This window comes from Carassius gibelio, chromosome A21, assembly GCF_023724105.1.
Source record: "Carassius gibelio isolate Cgi1373 ecotype wild population from Czech Republic chromosome A21, carGib1.2-hapl.c, whole genome shotgun sequence".
In the NCBI taxonomy this organism is placed as follows: Eukaryota; Metazoa; Chordata; class Actinopteri; order Cypriniformes; family Cyprinidae; genus Carassius; species Carassius gibelio.
The window spans coordinates 11,495,514-11,505,081 of record NC_068391.1 but is presented as its reverse complement, the minus strand read 5'-3'; the positions used below and the strand labels follow the sequence as shown (position 1 = coordinate 11,505,081).

Here is a 9,568-nt window from a genome sequence, read left to right as displayed (position 1 = left end):
CAACTTTATTAATATTTTCATTTATTTCATAATACATGTACAAATACAATAACATTTACCAGATGCTTTGATCAAAAGTGGATAATTCGGGATTATTTGTAGTCTTTTGAACATTAACCATTATTTTACTACAGCTTTTGCAGTAAAACCATAGAAAAAAACAAAATCAACCATAGTTTTACTACAATCACCATGATTTTACTACAGCTTTTGCAGTAAACCCATAGTAAAAACAAAAATAACCATTACTACAGTACTTGCATGGTTAAATGTTGTATGAGTATAGCACCTTTTGACAATACTTATTTCAAAGTAGGTTTACGGGAAATGCATATTTCAAGGTTACAGTTTAAAAAGCCAGAGATGACTGAGACTCACTGAGAAGACCATCTAGTTCATAATAAAAAGTCATGTGTTCAGTGCTGTCAGCATCGCATGCAAACTTTATGCCAAGAACTTTTTAAAAAGAGTTACATAAACACAAAATAAAACCAGGCAAACAATACTAATTAAGCAATTAAAATGTTTTAAATTGCATGATAAAAGTTCACAAATATTTTCTGATAAAATCTTACTAAACAAGTCTCTAGTTTAGTATTCAGTTAACATTAACATTATCTTTCAACATTTTTAAAGTGATGCTTACAAATAAAAGGGGACATGTAGGTCCACATAACTCAGAGAGTAAATATTGTTCATTTACAGATATAAGAGGTTACAATAAAGCAGTTTGAAAATCATCAAATTTACCCTTATAGGCAAAATAAGGATAATATTTGTTTTGTGTGTCCAATGTTTTGTGTGTTCATGTACAGTTGTCGTCTGTAGTCTTTGTGAGCGTTGGTCTCATCTGAAGTCTTCAAAAGTGAGTTTGGATTCAGTCTGGAGCTGCTGTAATCTCTAGAAACCTTGGGATGGCCATCCTGAGATAGAGACAGGAAATAAAAAGGAGAAAGTTTAGAATAGCTGCTGCTGTTCATATTATTTCAGACAAAATATTATTTATTTAATCACATATAACTGGAGTGCATGGTTATTAGATGTGTTGTGTGAATACTAAACTATGTATTTTAATTTAATTTAAACAACAACAAAAAAGTGTGTCCGAGCCCCAAATATTATTTGGAAGGCTATTTTCAAAGTAAAATACCAATAGGTTTTACTTCCTTTAGTGGACTTTGATAAATTATTGGTGTTAGAATTTAGTGACCTCACTACAGGCAATGCACCATAGATGCTGCTGCCTCAATCTGAGCTTATTTTGCTATATATATATCTGATTTAATCACAAGTAGGTTTAATAAACGCACATCCACTTCCAATTCACCAATCAATAAACAAAAATCGACACACTGCCACTAATGCTCTCAAAAATCAGTTTATTGATGAAGTGTTTCACGTGATCCCTGTAAATGTAATATTTGTGGAACAGGCATCTCGTTAGAATGGAATACACATTTCAGTGGGTGGAACAGCATATTTGTAATTTATAATTTATACTACCGTTAAAAGTTTGGGGTCAGTACGATTTTTTTTTACTTCTTTGAGAAAAATCTCTTCTGCTCACCAAGGCTGCCTTTATTTGATCAAAAGCAAGTAAAAAAACTGTAATATTGTGAAATATTACAATTTAACAACAGTTTTCTACATGAATATATTGTGAAATGTAATTTATTTCAGTGATCTAAGCTAATTTTTATTACTCCAGTCTACAGTGTCACATGATCCTTCAGAAATCATTCTGATTTGCTGCTCAATGAACATTTTTAATTATTATCACTGTCTTATCAATTATCAAAAGTTAAAACAGACATTTCTGTTTCAAACACTGTACTGTTTTAAAACTTTATTCATCAAAGAATCCTGAAAAAATAGTCAGAAATGTTTCTTCAGAAGCAAATCAGAATATAAGAATGATTTCTGAAGATCATGTGACACTGAAGACAGAGTAATGATGCTGAAAATACAGCTTTACCATCACAGGAATAAATGACTTCTCTAAATATATTCAAATAGAAAACTATTATTTTAAATTGTAGTGAACTGTATTCATTTCATATATTAAACTGTGGTTGCCATAAAAGACTTTCAAAAACACAAAAAACCATACCTTCCCAAACTTATGAAACAGTTGTGTATGTTCAAGATTGTACTTACTAGTCCTGCAGTTTATAGCATCTTGGAGATGTTTTCTGACAGCAGCGGTGGGCCGTCAGGGTGAGCAGGGCTCTGCTGGCCCTATAAAAAAACAAAATTGTGTGAAAAAAGCTTTTAAAGACTATTTAGTTATCATTTACATTTGTGTAATGTTCACACATTGCTTGTGATTAGTTTAGTTGAGGTTGACCTGGAATATCCTACATTACAAAAAGTCTATGGCCAGCACTACAGATTGTGCTACCCTTTTGATGAAAGAAGTCACATCTGATTTGTTACGAACATTAGTGACAGAATCATCAGCCAATCAAATTTTGACATTCAATGACAGCACACCCTCTGGGTCTAGAGACGTGCCCAGTGCTACCCCCAGCGTTAGACTGCCCTTTTAGTCAGGGATTTCCAAAGTACGAAAGTGAAATTCAATGAAAAGAAAATACAGCCTACAGACCTGGTTGCCAATCTACTAAAATGCTTTTTTAAGGTGCTATTTTGCAGAAAAAAAGAGAATAACTGAGAAATGAAGACCTACAACTGAGAAAGGAAGACCTACACCTAAACTGAAGGCCAGCAACATTTTTACACCAAGCACAAGTTATTTTGTTGGCCGTGATTACTTTTTAATCTGAGTCAAGGGACATGAAAAGAGTTCTTTATTATTTGATGAGTATTGTATCATGCACATTGTTATAACAGAGGTCGACCGATTCATTGGTTTTGCTGGTTAATCGGCACCGATAGTTGATTTGTAGAACTATCGGTTATCTGCAAAATCCATGGAGATATTTTTCCGTGTTGCGTTTGTTTTGCCATGTGACACTGTGCGCTGCACAGAGTGGGAAACTTCAAACGCGAGTTTAAATGCAGCCGTTCACATAGTTTTCTATTAAATAACATTATATTAATCTCAAATCATTGTAAATTTACATAATGACTTCACCCTAGGCTATGAATTATGTATTGTGCATTTTACAGCAAAAACGTTGGTCTTTCTGTGGCTCTAATACAGTCTGTATGCTTCATATAGAAAGCTGTAATACAGATTGCGCGTTTTCTTTCCGTTTGCTCTTTTTTTTTTTTTATTAACACTGAACTTTAAACACATGTGCCACATAGTTCATTCCTGAAGCAAACTTATGTCCGTTTGGTGATTAAATAAACAGTTTTAGACTGCTGCTTGAATTGAATGTGTCGAATCCGGTGTGTGTGATAACTGTGACTTCTCAAAGACGCTGCGCATGATTAGATAATCACGCACTGTTCTAAAATAGCAGCAAATAAAATGTGACGCGTCCGGTGTGTAGGGTTGGGTATCGTTTGAATTTTATTGATTCCAATTTTATCGATTTTATCGATTCTGCTTATCGATTCCTAGTTTCGATTCCAATAAGATAAAAAATCCAATATAAAAAAATTGAGTCAAACATTTAGATGTCAAACATGTTTCTGTCTTTTTACAAAGCATTCTGTTGCAGCTGAATAACATGAGCAAAAATCAGCAGCTTACAAAACACTGCAAGAGGAATTTTGCCTGTGCTTAAAAAAAAAAAAATACCATAGCAAAAACAATTAATTAATAAAAATATTAAAGTGTTAAAGACAAGTAACCAGTCAGTAGTAAGACATGAACAAACAAATCAATTAGCAATATCCTAAATACAACTAAACAAAATTTCAGGTACAGAAACTATAATTAAAAGTTTAAAAACACTGTATAGTTTTCTTTTTATAAATAAAATAAAGAATAATCAATTAAAGTTATTAAATATATTCAGTCGAGATCAGTGAATGATTTTCTTTTGTTTCTTTTGTTCTTTGATTAACATTAATGACAGACAGCGCGTTTATTAGGCTGTTGTCTATTTAAACAAAAATACTGTACGTGTATGTTTTCTTTCTCATCTGTTTACATTCATGTAAGACAAAAACGTTTGTGTTTATGATGATATACTGATGTAGTTTTCTGTATATTGGTCGACAAATATGAAAGAAGTCAGTTTCGGCTCGGAACAACCTTTTCTACAGTTGAAATACATGGAATGGTCCGAGAATGGACACAAACCCGGGAACCCACAGCGCGACCGCAGACCACTGCTCTCGTTTAGTATCCATTTTGTTCAGTATTCATTTTAAAAACTATTGGTTTATAAATCGGTATCGGCCAGTGTGGTCCAAACTAGCTATCAGTATTGGAAAAATCCACTATCGGTTGATCTCTAGTTGATAATACTGTGGTGCTGTGTGGATGTCCAGAAAAAAAAAAAGACCAAATCAATACCAGTGGCTACTGGTGATACATTGAGGTCTAATGAAGCGAAATGATCGGTATTTAGGAGAAAATGAACACTACTTACAACAGTATTACCTTTAATCCATAGCCTGGGCAACCAGCTGTCAGCACGTTCACAACTGTCTATAGAAACTGTCTATAGAACGTGACTTCTCTGTCGCATGACAACAGATGCATGGGCAAGATACTGGAGCTGATGACGCTGTTTCCGGCGCAGCATCGTGATGTCTATCAGCCATCGCCGATGGACGATGGCATCGTCAATCAGGCCAACCCTAACCAGGATGACATAATTAAACAATTGTACACAACTGTTGTACACAGTTTTTATAATTTATTAGCTAAACAAATGCACAGCTTCCACCAATAAAAAAAATAGTTAAAGCAAGAGTACAGCACCAACTGCTGTTACCCGGATGAGCCTGTGTTATTACATTTTACAGGTTTTTATCCAGGGATAACATGCATCGGAATGTCGCAACTGACCAATCAGAATCAAGTACCCACAGAGCCATGTAATAAAAGTAATTAGCTAATGGTAAACTAATCATTTACAAAACATGACTATGTGTTCATAGATGATTAATAAGTGATGTTAATATTTTTATCTATGTTCTGTAGATTAAGTTATAAATAACTTACAAAGCTTTCTGCACCCACAATCTAAAGTGTAAACTACTCATCAGTTGTAAATGTAAACTTTCCGGTTACAGGTTGGTTGATTTTGTGTGTGTGTGTGTGTGTGTTGGTGTGTGTGTGTATATATATATGTATATATATATATATATATATATATGTATGTGTGTGTGTGTGTGTGTGTGTGTGTGTGTGTGTTGTAAAACATTTACAACTGATGAGTAGTTTACACCTTAGATTGGGGGGTGCAGAAAGCTTTGTAAATGATTTATAATGTTTATTGAGATAATAGTACAATGTTGACATTTCAATGATTTATAAGTGATTCATAATATATTAACTAGTAACTATTAAAAATTAAGGATCTGTTTGATTTTTTTCGTGATTTTATTTTTTTTAAGATTGCTTATGAAAGATGTGTAAATCATAGCATATTACTTAATCATTAGTTAATGTATATTCATGTCACTTGTAAATTATTTATAACTTAATCTACAGAACATAGATAAAAATATTAACATCATTTATTTCTATGAACACAGTCATGTTTTGTAAATAATTAGTTAATCATAATCTTATTACTTGTAAATGACTTTTAAAATGAATTTACAAAAAGACAAATTATTAGTATATCACTTATTAGGCGCTTATGAATGTTTTGTAAATGATTAGTTCATCATTAACTTCTCACTTAAAAGTGACTTACAACTGAACTTTATTATAAATTGTTACCAAAAAGTCACCCACACCTGGGAAGACCTGAGGGAAAGTAAATTAACAGCAAATTTTCATTTTGGGGTGAACTATCCCTTTAACCCACACTAATCTAGCCTACTGCTGAAGTTGTTGATCAGCCCCGTCATTGTTGTTGAGAGCCTGTGTGGGGCATAATATGTGCATTAAGGGGCGGTCACACTGCACTTTTCGTTCCACTGACTTCCATTCATACGCATGCGAATGCGTCAGACCGGAAACGGATTAACCCATGTTGTGATAAGGCGAAACCGTTATATCTTGCTCCCGCCCATATTCGCAGCGGCGTCCGAAATAATTTTGCACGTTCAAAGGCTAGTGTGACCGCACCTTTACACATACGGCTGCGTTAGCTGTAACAGAGATGTGTAAGATGTGTACAGGTATCTAACAGTTGTTTACTGAAGGCCCTGACTGAAACCCCACGGTACTCACTGTCTGACAGCAGGTTCACTCAGACTCTGATCATCATCACTGAAGAATCCAGGAACAAAACAAGCAATCTGACACAGAGTCAACAATATTTACTCTACAGTTCCAGGTTCATTAGAAGGAAACAAGCTAGAGTAGAGGTGAAATGGAGATAAAAGACAGAATAATATATAACAATTATAATAACATGTAATATACATATTCTACTACTAAAAATATAATCTTAAAATAACACAATCTATATTTTTAGTTTTAGGTTGAGTGTGACTTACGTTATGATGTCAGGGACTTCTTAAAATTGATAAAATGTATTCTGAAAAAGGCATATTCATGTTTTTCATGAGCTTCTTCAGGTCACCTGTATTTCTAAGTCAGAATCTCCCTTCAGAAATGTTGAAATCTTGGAGCTTCACTTCTGTTCTGTAGAGTTTCTTTCTGTCCTCCTGAAATCACAGAACAATTTGTATTAATATCTGTTTATCATGAAATATCAAAACTCATGTGAACTTGATTTCAGCCGATTACACTCTCACTGTAAATGACGTCATCGATTCAGTAAATCAGCCTTTTCCAATAACATACTGACAAATCACCAGCAAAACATTCAAAGTGCCATCAAAATATCTCATACACACACGAAGATTTGATTAAAAGCCCAGAGTTTCATCAACAAGAGCTCAATCAATATAGTTAGCCTACCTGAAAACCGCTAAAATGCTAACGGACTTTTCCGAAGAAACTAAACCGTTTCTATAAAATAAATTTAATTGAAACATGTCAATAACAAGTAAGAAACGCGTCAGGAACATTTGTATGTAATATTTGTGTGATTTTAGACACTAAACTTACCTAAAACAGTGTAAACCGCAGCGAGAGACGGAGATTACTGTTTGCCAGTAACGGTTTTTGTGTTGACGCCCCGTTTCCATGGCAACTCTGCTCCCCGCTCGCGCAGGACTCAACGCACACACAGCATTCACACAAACAAACATCTAGAGTTAAAGCATTACATTTATAATGTACAGTCTCATTCAATAATAAATTAAAAAATCATTTTGTAGTTCAGAAGCAACAATAGCTCACCATATTATTTCACCAGATTATTTCTGGAAGCCTGTAAAAGAGTGAAAAACACGGTGAAAAAGCAGTCAGGACTTCTCTTTAATAACCCGCTTTTACATTTTCCCTCCGAGAAACTTCTGAAAACGCATTAAGGCGTTAACATTAATGTAAAAAAAAAAAATCGCTACCGTGACCGTTGGCTCAAAAAGTTAACGGTAACATTTTTTGAAAATAAGCCAGACTCTTCAGCTGCCCATAGACTGTATTACTAGTACTTTTTCAGTGTCACAGAATTAACAAAGTAGTATTTTTTGTCTAATTGAGCTGAAGTGAAATCGTAACGTTACCTCAGAGCCACAGATGTCGCTGGGATTATCCTCTTCTCTCTCTCTGGGTGGCTAAAAGAGATGAATACTGGGCACGCGCACACAGATAAGCGCGGCATCGGCCCGCGGTCGTGAACCAACTCAGGGCCGACGATTGATGAGCTGGAGAACAGAGCACTGACCAAATTATATCGGCCTCCGCCAGGCCGATGTTTTATAGATGTTTTAGGTATAGAGGCCGACGTCTCGATATTGGGCCGACGTCGGCCAGACGTACATGTGCTGTCTGGGTAGTAATACATCTCTGGCAAATACTTGTCTAAAACAGGACTTTTATTTTGACTGGTTGACGTACCATTTATTCAAATCAAACGCTCAAATGCTCATGAAGTGACTGTCAGAGCAGTTCTGGAGATGTTGTTCATATGTTCACGTCTTTAGTGAGACAGCAGATGCTGAAATTACCGCGAGCGTCACGTGCGCTTCAGTGTAAAGGAAGTCGCGATTCTGCTCCATTCATTAAAAGAGACGAGCAGAACATGCAGGATTCATATTTAAATAGACCTATTTTTAATTAATTCATTCAAAATCGACACACGCCACAACGTTCTCTTTACATTTGCCCTCGCCCTCAAATCAAAACACTGCTGACTCCTTGCAGTACGCGATTTCTGTTCTGCGTCTTCCTCATCCCTTAAAAAACATGTTACAGTGTTAACCATATTCCTTCCTTTTGAAAAAAAACTGCACTAACTGTTCGTTACAAGCAGCATTTGCCCTCAGGCAGGTAACGTTAGCTAACATAAACATATTTTTCACTAGCCTACCTGCTGCAAAATTACACCATTTGTACAAGACTGACAATTTGTAGAGCTATTATATCCAGTGTAATTTATCACTTACCACTATCTTGTTTTTTTTTTTTTTTTTTTCTTATCCTCCTCTTCCTTTCTCTTCTGGCTTCATGAACCATAATTCCGCTTAGTGACTGCCGAGGAGGTTTTGTATTTTGCCGGTAGCAGATATCACGTGTTGGCTGACTGCTGTTCGCGACTACTGAGAGGGGCCCCCTTGAGGGGGATCCCGATAACAGTGTCATTGCACGTTACTGCATTGACAATCAAAGAGGCGCTCAAACAGTGTCGTTGCATTTTATTCTTAACCAGTCGTTGTCTTGGGGCCCCAGGCCAGCTCGGGGCCCCAAGCAATTGCTTGGTTTGCCTGCCTTGTCGCGACGGGCCTGTTGGGGATTCCAGGGGGTTCCACCATTTGCGTCATGCAGTGCAACACACCTCCTTTGGATAGAGTTGATCAGGTTGTTGATTGTGGCCTGAAATGACTGAATCCTGAATCGACCCAGCTGACACTGTGGGAAGGTGTACTGTCAATCTGAGGTGGAAAAGGTCTGTGCAATCTAGAACTTTTATTTTTATAGCTTTTTAAATGTAGCAATGCCACAAATATATATTTGGGGTTATTTTGGTATTCAACAGCAGACAGTTATAAATCAGTTCTCCGATGGGTTCAACAACTAGATCAGCTCATGTGTTGCACTGCGTGAGGCAAATGGTGGTCACCCCCCCCCCCCCGAAACCCACAGTAAAACTGCACATTTTAGTGTAGCCTAAGGCACACCTGTGCAATAATCATGCTGTCTAATCAGCATCTTGATATGCCAATTTTGTTCAGTGTAATTAAAATGTAATAAAAATAGTGGATAACGTCAACACAGAACATCAAATAAGACTTAATGTGATAGAGAGAATATAATATACCATAAAGAAAGTATAATCACTTTCTTTATGGTATATTCTCTCTATCACATTAAGTGATTATTCCTTATATAAATGAATTGAATTGTAAATACACATGATACGCTGCATGACAAGGTGTAAGAGTAAGATTACATAAA

At 35.7% G+C, this 9,568-nt stretch overlaps 1 long non-coding RNA gene across 1 annotated transcript; it reads right to left on the bottom strand.

Moving 5' to 3' along the window:
* Positions 1-5: 5 nt before the first annotated feature.
* LOC127941511 (uncharacterized) lies at positions 6-7,951 on the bottom strand. Its single transcript, XR_008149048.1, has 8 exons — positions 7,678-7,951; positions 7,352-7,382; positions 7,118-7,260; positions 6,541-6,711; positions 6,272-6,397; positions 4,512-4,722; positions 2,158-2,238; positions 6-923 (listed from the first exon to the last, which is right to left on the bottom strand). It is a non-coding gene; the product is annotated as an uncharacterized LOC127941511 (long non-coding RNA).
* Between the last annotated feature and the right edge of the window lie 1,617 nt (positions 7,952-9,568).